The following is a 10,571-nucleotide window of genomic DNA, read 5'->3' on the forward strand; positions in this document are numbered from 1 at the left end:
TTCTAGACATTCCTGCCATTTTTCTCTTGGTTATACTTGCCTAAGGACTAGAACTCTTTGAATACTCTGAGATATTTGTACCTTGGTTTTAAAGCTATGTACACAGAGAATCCACTTCTTTCGTTCTGTGAAGCACACTGGCCTAAACACACAGGCACCCACCTTCTCTGTGTGGCTATTTCCATTTCTACTTACAGGTAAAACACACCTCCATCAGCCATGTGCATCCACTCAAACGCAGTACAGTACAGTACAAGTGCAGAGCCGCGACACTGGCACCAATCTATGAATCCGATGCTTTATGAGCATTTGTCACATAGCTTTTCTTTTATTGTTCAGATGAGTGTAAACATGCCCTGCCAATGAAACACACAACCTCAAATATATTGAGCAATGAGACTTGGTTGTATTAATAAAGGGAAAATGTTAATAGGTGCGATGCTTTGGTATGTGCTCAAAAGCACACTTGAGAGAATGTTGACTTTGTTGTACTTGTGAAGGGCTCGTCCAGCTTTTGACAGCCCTTGATTTAGTTTTAGTCATTCTTGCATCTAAAGGTCGGTATCTTATGGTTAATAGTCATGTTTAGTTCTTGTACTTAAAATTGCAGACTGGCCAGCAAAACAGTGGGACATCCAGTGGTCTCTGAGGTCACGGTGTAGGGTGTGGAGACCTGCTGGCTTCCACACTGCAAATGTTTTGTTTGGATGAAACAAATTATGCTGAGGCAAGCTCTGCAGCAGCATTACACCCAGTTTGAAACCAACTGTAGTTATCTATGTCTTTTATCTGTGATGTTTGAGGTTTTCTCTCCTTAGTGCTTAACAGTGTTACTGCTGCTCTGTGGTCACTGCTGTCAAATTTTATTCATCCCTTACTGGCCTATGTGGACCTTCATGCAGTCAGTGTGCAAGTGTATGTGTGTAATTTGATTAAGCTTGTTGATTGTTGGAAATCATCTCATATTTGGACATGAAATAACATTTTTTTTTTTTTTTCCTTTTTAACGAACATTCTTGTGACCATTAACTCCAGACCCGGCCATTAATGTCCAGATCAGCCACTGACCTGTTTGTGTTCAAAAAGAAAAAATATTATGAATTTTAATTTTAATCGAATAACATCAGAATTGATGCTTTTTTGGTTTTGGTTAAGACCATACATTTGGTTAACAGATTGATTTTGTGGCTATCTGGGGGCATTGTGACATGCTGTAAGTTTAATATTGACATATTATCACCTTAAGTAGATATGGGGACTCTATTAGCTAATATATAAAGCAGACACAGGGCAAGAATAGCATTTATTTGTTGTCTGTGTTCATCTGTGGAATGTTCACTCTCCTTTTAGCTCTGTTTTCCTCTCCACCAACTCTTTAGGGAAGTATCTGGCTCTTAAATTGCTAAATACTCCAGAAGCTAGTTGCTAACATTGTCTGTTTGTCTTTTGGTGCTGGGAAGGTAGAATACAGTAAGTTTACCAGAGCTTCTTTAGTGGGCCGTACAACAATGTTAATTTTTGTTTGTCACTACAAATGTTGTTTTCACAGTGCATGTAGTCATTTGCTCAATTGTTTCTGTAAAAAAGCCTACCTACCTTTAAAGTTATAACAAGTTACTATATTATTTAAATTATTTAATTAAAGCCCCTACAAAGAACTTTCCTTTTTTGTTCATTCTGGCGGCCACTGTGGACAAAAGCAATAGTGTTTCCACTTTTTTTTCCGTCTGATTCATGGGAATCCGACCCAGTGACATGCGCCAAGAATTACTATAGAAAGTAGTCCTCCCACTGATGTCTATGTTTTTATATTTATAATGTTTGTTTATGTAGGAGACTGTTTCATAACCAGTTAAAAACTCCTTCTACTGTGTTTTGTACATGCTTTCACTTACTATTAATGTAAAAAAACCAAACAAGTGTTGTTAAATCTTCAAGGGCTGCAATTTTTCATGCAAATCTAATGGAAAAAAAATACTTTCCTTTATGCACAGTTAAGTACAATTTTCCCATGGTATCAGGTTCCCTAATTAGGCTAAATCAACCCTGTGTAGACATCTATTTGACTGAACGGTGGGTGTTGAAAGGGCATAGGGTGCTTAAATCTATAGCTCTCCAAATGTCAAAAAGGGTCATATATACCATAAATAATCATTTTTATGGGTGTATTTCACAACGTGAAAGCCTACACAATATACAGTTTATTTTATTCAAGGAACATCTTGCAAGTAAAGGAAGGAGGGTTTGAGTTTCAGTTCGATGAGTTCAATGTGTGAAAGTAACGCTCAAAATTCAGTAGTGACAAACTGAGAATGACTGTTGTATGGATTTGGTCTTTGCACTCTCTTCCTCAAATCTTTCTTTGCCCTAAAGCAATCTTTTGGTCACCCTAAATGTTTTTAATAAGCCCAAGCCATTTTTCTTCCAATGGGCCATATCCCATTCACCTTACCAGACATTTTTCCACTCTTCCTCACCCAGATGGATCAGACTACCTCAAGCAAAAAGGTCCAGAACTCTTCCAAGAAATAATTTCTTTCCTTATTCCTTTCTTGGAAAGCATGCAGTTTCAGCCATCGTTTGGTGAACTGGAGGCCTGCGCCAAATTGTTGTCAGTCCTGGGGGCTTGATGCTTCAACCTGGTTAATACCACTGCAGAAACCACTCTACTTTGTGTTTTTATGGACAAGCGTCACTGCAACTGTATTTCAAGTAGGCCGGCTAATGAGCTTTTTAACCATCTCCATATGGACGTGCTCTAACGTCTAGACGGAGGGGCAGTAGTGGTGGCAAGCGGTGGTGTGCTGACTATGCCGTACTCTGCTCCCCTGCACATATAATTCTTCCCCACAAGCAGTAGAGTTAAACCAAGGGCAAGCCCTGGTTGCTGTTGGGCACCCATAATGGGTTATTGTTTACCACACAGCTCACAACAGCGGCTAAAATCCAGGATGTGAAGATGATGAGGAACACACTCCTCATGCACATTTACATATGTAGACAATGATGTGATGTTCTCGGTTCTGTATTTCCTGAAGTGTCCAACTGAAATATTTAGTTTCATCTTTCAGATTTAAAGACTCAGTATTCCTCTTAAACTACTTCATTTATCATTCTACTTTTTTGATCTGCTCAAAGAGAGTGAACAGTTCAGACATTTTGGCATGAAAAGAAACAATTTAGTGTTTAATTATTGTACTGAATTGTCTATGTTATCAGGCCATGCTTCCAACTGAGAGGCAATAAACATGTCTTACTTAGTGAATTCTACTGCATTGTCTCTGTGTTAAGGTTGAAGTAGAAACAGCCAAGCACTGTGATTCTAAAGGTTGGCTGCAAAATTTGTCGATTTAGTTTGCTTTAATTTGTGTTTTGGCTCTCCAAAGCGTATACATTTGAAAATCCCAGGCTTGCATTACAGTGAGGACGGATAAATTAAGTATGATTTTTATGTGCTGAAGCTTTCAAAAACATAGCCAGTGCACTTCCATTTGCCTTTAATAGTGAGAGGCCAACTTTTTACCACCTCCAAACCTCTTATGCGTTTATGTACTTCATAAATGCAAAGAAAGTAAGCCGCAATAGCAGTGAGCTTTGTCAGCTAAGGCTAAGCGAAGTGCATCAACAGCTGAGTTTGTCAAATAAATCTACCCATTCAACCACACAGCTTAACAGATGCTGGTGGTATAGTATCATGCCATCGTTTGTCAACCAACATTTAACTTTCGGCATTAGTGTGGACAGCAAACATTTAGATTATGATCAAAAAGGAGTGTGGACTGGAAACTTTTGAGAAATACACTGCATTTTCAGTTGTGTCCATGTTCCTCTGTCTTAGTGGGTATGGTTTTATTCTGGCTGGAAAGTGTGTACGTAATGGTTCTGTATATGTTACCTTGGTTAGCCTTCATGAGTTGTTTTATTATAATTTAATCAGGTGCTGCGTGGTTAATCACATAGCCATTCCAGTGTATTAGGCTACTTGAGAAAGTGGATCTTGAGTGCTACCAGATGCCAAAATTTAACTGGTGTTTAGGTTTGTGTGTGGTATGTACCAGTGTATGCCTGCAAGATGACCTGAAGCTACCTATAATAATATCAGAGTTTGGTCTCTACACTAAAATGTGATGGTTTTTTTTTGTTTTAAACATGTTGTTGTTTACCCAAATTGTATTAGCCAGCAACTAGGATAAATCTACATTTGGTCTAAGACACAGTTAGAGTTTGACAACGGAAATAGTCCTTACAACACAGTCACATCCTCTTCTCTTACTTTCTGTTGCTCTACAGCTGGAAGCTATGACTAATAAATGATGTAGCACGTGGATAAGAGAAGATAAAGGGGCAGACTGGAAAGTTGGGGGGGGGGTGACATATAGAAAAACTAGAATGTAATATATCATAGCACAGTGATACAAATGCACTTAGGAGAGATGATTAAATTACAGACATAAAAGTAGGACACAACCAATGTGCTTCAGTTAACTTCTCCCTGTTCACTTGGATCCAGAATGATTTACTATCTGACTTAAGATGATTTAATTTGCTGTGATGAATAATGTAAATGAAACCATAGACTTAACTAATTCACATGGAATAAGATGGAATAATTGACATTTCAGTTTTCGTCAATAGAATGTGACATTTTATTGATTGTATGCACCACAGCAGACAGTAATCTGACTGCTCCCTGTTATGAATAGTATTTCACTTACCATTCTGCCAATACGCTGATTATGTTTTCATTCTCTAAACATAACACAATGGCAGTCTCTCGGTGTTCACATATAGTATGTCACTGTCCAGCTGAACTGGCTGCCCTTCCATGCTAAGTGCATATAAATGACAGCTGTCATAAGCATTAGAAAAGATTAAACCCGATTTATAGGAATATATACATTCTCTGTAATCTTTGCGAAATTCTGTTTAAAAGTAACAAACAACACCTCCATCTCAGTTAGCACGTGTTGGGAAGTGGTTTCTTTTTTCTTTTGTTCTTTTTTTTTACCAGAAAATGCCTGCGACAGTTTTCATGGAAAATTCGACCTGGTATGAGTTTGTAGGTAGCACGGGATTATACTCTTAAGGGCTTTAATGGGTATTCTGTAACGGCATTATATTTAGAAAAAGCCACCGCCTTACAAGGTTCTGGCCACTATTATGGAATTCTATTGTCACTACTGCTTTTATTTTGCTTTCATATCTCTAAATTACCAAATATCCCCCCCATATTTACTGTAAACATAATCTGCATTATTCTTTAACGTGTTAACATTGTTGACATATCATTTTACTGTCCAGATCATCCACCAAAAAAAAAAAAAAAAGGCAAAAGCATTTAGGTTTGCACTTTAGAACAGCCACAGTCACAGATTAAGCTGGGTGCATTAATGGATTATAGGACAATGTTTTTTTCCTATTTGACTCGCACTGCTCCACAGTCAGTCAGATGACGTAGTGGGATTATTGTACAATACTGCAACCACTTTTCTCTAAACAGAAGTGATAGGGAGACAGCAATGGTTGCATGGATTACTATGGGAGCATAGTGGAGGTTGAGATGAAGTTTGAGGATGCTTATGATCTACATGTCATTAGACATAAAGTTAACATAGTTTCTTTTCTCAACATAGTAGTAATTGATGAAAACAAAGTTTAAAGATGTTCTGCTGTTAAATATTACCTTACTGAGCTCTGTGTCATGGAATGTGCTGATATTTTACTCATCTCACCAAGCTGCTACTTTTAGACAGCACAGATGTAATCTCTCTGGGTCAAAAGTGAGTGGCAGAAGAAAAAATGCCCAAAAAATGTTTGCATGCATTCAGATAATGAATATGGATAATCCTAACAGTGTCATTTAACGTCACAACTGTCCTTGCTCAACCTAACTGCAGTTTACTGTGTAAATACTGTATATAGTAAATATGATCCGCTAATACCAAATGGCTTTCATTTTACATCTAAAAGTTGATGTTTGGATTTTTGGGATTTGGACATTAGAGATGACTGCATGACAATAAGATCAAATAGTGTGAGTAATTAGTAGTTTCTTGCATTTTCAAAAGGGCTATAAAGAACAAACAAAGAAAAGAAGGTTTGTGTTCATCCAGTGGTGTTTTATTCACTGTTGACCCCTGATTGAGCCCAACATCCTGCCCCTCTGAAGCGAAGCAGCGGGTTCTGCTTTACAGACTGACTCAGATTTGCAGTGGGATTTGTAGTGACATGAACCATCACAGGTCATTGGGTTAAGATGGGATGTTGTCTTCCTGGACCATCAAATCCAGGAATAACTGGGAATCAGCCCGTTTTGAAAAGAATACATACGGTGGCACGCTTGTACTGGGAAATGGTACGGAGGCACACAATTTGAACTTTGTGCATGTTGATTGGTTCGTGTCCTGAGGCGTTGGGTGGTGAGTGTAAAACAATTCAACTCAATCTCCGTGCATAACGGAGCGATGGTGCATAACCCTTATGTGAGAGTGCTTCAGAGGGGTTTTTCCCCCCTCCTTCAGTCTGCACACAGTGTACCTACCGAGCTTAACGGATGCTGACTTTAAGACATTAGGTCATCTTTTCTATCTTCAGCACTAATGTTCCTTTACAGAGAAAGAGAGTGACAGTCTGATCTTAGGTGAAGAATGTAATTACAGGACTGGAGAAGTCTTTCACCTTCTGTCATGATACTTTGGCACCTTAGTGGATTCGCATTTCCATTTTACTTCAGTGTTACTTCTGATATCAAGTACGTTTTGTGAAAATTTCAACTTTCAGTATATTGCAACACTAACTTACATCCATGCATTTTACATACATGTAAAATTAATGAAAAAATATAGGTCAATTGAAAAAAAAAAAGCATGTATTTTACCCTCAAAGTGTGCATCAAAAGAAAGCAATCTTATCTGAATCAGGGGGTTTTTGAGACAAGGACCCAAATAAAAAGTCTTTCAAAGAGATCGAAGTGTTGCCACACAACAAAATCTAAAAGGAGAGTGTGTGTTAACAACCTGTCACATGGGGGTTTGGACACAAAGTTATCCACCGTCTCCTTTGACAACATTTAAATGTGTGGTCCATGTGAAACTCCGTTCCCAGCAACTTCCAAGGTCAAACACCTTTCAATATGTCATTCCGACACCCCCCCCCCCCCCCCCTTGCTTGAGACACAAAAGGAAGATATATGTGGCCCAAAAGTCCGCAACAACCATATGAAAAAGAAAAGCAAATATTTAATGTTTGTTCTCTCTTCTCTTGTACTGGGTATCGGTGGCAAGTTTTGCTGTCTAAACACACATTTCACAAAAACCATGATTGGAGAGGAAACACGTGACATTCCAGTGACTGGTCTCTATATGGAAAGCCATTAAAGGTAGAGTCACTGGTCTTCTCGGTGTCAAAATAAATCTTGCTGATAACAGTAACACTGACCAAATGGATGCGTTTCATTTCACTCAGCAACTCAGGTCTTACTGAGGGCTTCCTCGTCACTGGTCTCAAAGGCTTAAAAACCGCTTAGTCGGGAGGAGTGCTGGGGTTTTGAAAGTCACAATCCATTCTAAAGTGACGGACGTCAGTAAACATTCAGAAATGTGCTGAGTCACACCTAAAAGGAGTACCAAATCCTTTTGTTTTTTTTTCAAACCCCTTTTGCCAAAAATCATTGTGTGGGTTATATCTAATTGGAATAAACTCAGGTTTGTTAATTGAGTGACCGGATGAATTTAATATTCACGAAGGCGGAAAAAATATAAACATAAGTGACACTTATTGCCCACTTTGTGATTAAAAAAACCCAAACTAGACGGCTTCTTAAAATCTGGAAGAAGAATCTTCTAACCCGAAGGACAATGTGATGCCACACCATTAAGTTAAGAAAAGAATGGAAAAGAATGTCTTTGTCATCTTGTTTCCCATTGCCACTGTGATATGTTACTGGGCTTACTTTATTTTGAAAGACATTAATTAGGAAACATGACGTTTGATGGGACAGTTTAGGTGCTACTTTATAGATAGCTATAATACCAAAGTTAAAAATGGAGGACTGTCCTAAAGGTCTCTGAGTAACCTAAATAGTGTTTATAGTTGCATAAAAACACTTTTTTTTTTTATTTTTTATTTAATTCTTGTTATTTTTATTTATTGCTTGTGTTGTTTTTTTTTTGTATGTTTTATTTTGTGTTTTTTATTTTTTATTTTGTATTATGTTTTATGGTTTTATGTTGAGTTTGGAGGTTTCATTTATTTTTTTTGGGTTATGGTACTCCGCTGGTTTCTTGTTTTAGGTTCGGTGGGGGCTGAGTTATTTTCTTCTTTTTAATTATGTGTGTATTGTTTTTTTCTTTGGTTTGGTGTTTGGTTGGTATTTTATATGATAGTGACTTTTTATTTGCTGTGTTTTGGTATATTTGATTTATTCTAGATATTGAATTTTTGTGGGTTTGAGGTTTGTTTACTTTTAGTTTATTGATGTTTGACGTACTTTTGTGGTGTGATTTCATTGTGGTTTTAGCTTTGGCAGTGATTAGTGATTTGTGGGTGAAATGAAGTTTTGGTCGTGTTTGTTAGTGTTATTTTGACGGGAGCAGTGATTTTTAATGATTTCATAGAGACAGTCTGGATGTGTTTTTGATGGTTGTTTTTTATTGTTTTGAAGCTTGTATGTATAGGGAGATTAAATATTTGTTTCTTTTTTATGTGTTGCGTTTGGATATTTTCTTTGTGTTAAAGGAGGGGGGGGGGGTGTCGGATGAATATTGAAGGTGTTGAATTGAGGAAAGTTGCTGGGAAAAGGAGTTTCCACCCAATGGACACCACATTTAATGTTGTCAAAGGGAACGTGGATACTTTTGTGTAATGTGAAGGTTGTTACAGTTTTTGATTTTGTTGTGTGAATTTTGTTTTTGAAAGATTTTTATTTGTCATTGTCTCAATGATTAGATAAGATTTGTTTTTTTTGATGAATTTAGGGTATATGATTTTTTTTTTTTTCAATTTTGTATATTTTACATTAATTTTAAATTTGTAATGCATGGATGTGTTAGTGTTGAAATATACTGACGTGAATTTTAAAGTATTGATATGATACAATGAGTAAAATGAATGGAGATAATTAAGTGCAAGTATAATGACAGAGGTGAAGTTACGTATGTATATTATTTATTATAAAGATGAAATGTATCTTTTTTACTTGTAAGGACTTAGTGTGATAGAGATGATATGTATTACAGTCAGATAGTTACTGGTAGTACATGTGTGAGATGAGGAGGGGGCGAAACATGAAGCATATAAATAAGGTTATGAACATAGCTCGTTATGCACGGAATTGAGTTGAATTTGTTTTAACTAAAGATAAGGAAAAATCAAATGAAAGTTCAATTGTGTGATGTAACTTTAAGTAAGGTGAAATTAATGTATTATTTTCAAAGGGCTGTTAAGTTATTATGGATTTGATGGTAGGAGGAAAACATCATCTTTTAAATGACTGTGATGGTTACATGTAAATAAATAATGAAATCTTGAGTAGTATGTAGCGAACCGATGTTAGCTTAGAGGGGCAGGTGTTGGGCTAACAGGGGTCAAAGTGAATAAAACAACATGGATGAAAAATTTTTTTTTTTGTTTGTTTTTAGCATGTATTGAAATGAAGAATAATAATTATAATATCACAATTTGTATTTTTCATGAGTATCTTAATGTCATCAAATCATAAATTTTAGTGTATGAGAATATTGTATTACGGTATATTTTATATAAAGTTTAAAGTATGAGTTAGTGAAAGGACAGTTGTGAAGTTAATGAACTGTTGTTATAATATTATTTCTGAATGCTGAATTTTTTGGGATTTTTATTCTGACACTCAATTTTGCAGGAAGATTATTGTGGCTGTTAAAGTAAGCTTGGTGGATGAGTAAATATAGCAATTCAATGGAAGAGCTTCAGTAAGTAATTGAGATCTTTAAACTTTGTTTTCATCAATTATCTATGTTAGAGAGATATGTTATTTAAATGTTAATGAATGTGTATAATTCAACTTCAATCTAATCCATATGGCTCCATATATCATGCAATTTGCTGTCTCCTTATCACTTTGTTTAGAGAAGTGTTGAGTATTGTATTAGATATTCTACTCATCTGATGACTGTGGAGCAGTGGAGTAATGAAACTTGTCTGGTCATCTATATGCCAGCTTAAATGTATGTGGTGTTCAAGTGGCAACTAATGAATTTTGCTTTTTTTTTTTTTTTTTTTGGTGGATATTGGGTAAATGTAGTCACATGTCGTTAGATATGAGTTATGTTTAAGTAAAATATGGGGGATATTTGGTATTTAGAGATATGGAAGCAATAGATGTGATGATATCATAATAGGTGGCGACGTTTAGGAGTGGTTTTTTAAATTATATGCGTTAAGATTATATAGCTTAAAGAGTAATCGTGTAACTTCACTCATAGAGTCGAAATTTTCTGAAAATGTCAGGCATTTTTGGTGAAGAAAGAAACTTCACGTCTGAAGAATGGAGGTGTTGTTTGTTATTTTAACAGATTTCGAGATTAGAGATGTAT

The sequence above is a fragment of the Morone saxatilis genome, unplaced genomic scaffold (genome assembly GCF_004916995.1).
Source record: "Morone saxatilis isolate NCDOM2014 unplaced genomic scaffold, NCSU_SB_2.0 Contig21, whole genome shotgun sequence".
Lineage (NCBI taxonomy): Eukaryota > Metazoa > Chordata > Actinopteri > Moronidae > Morone > Morone saxatilis.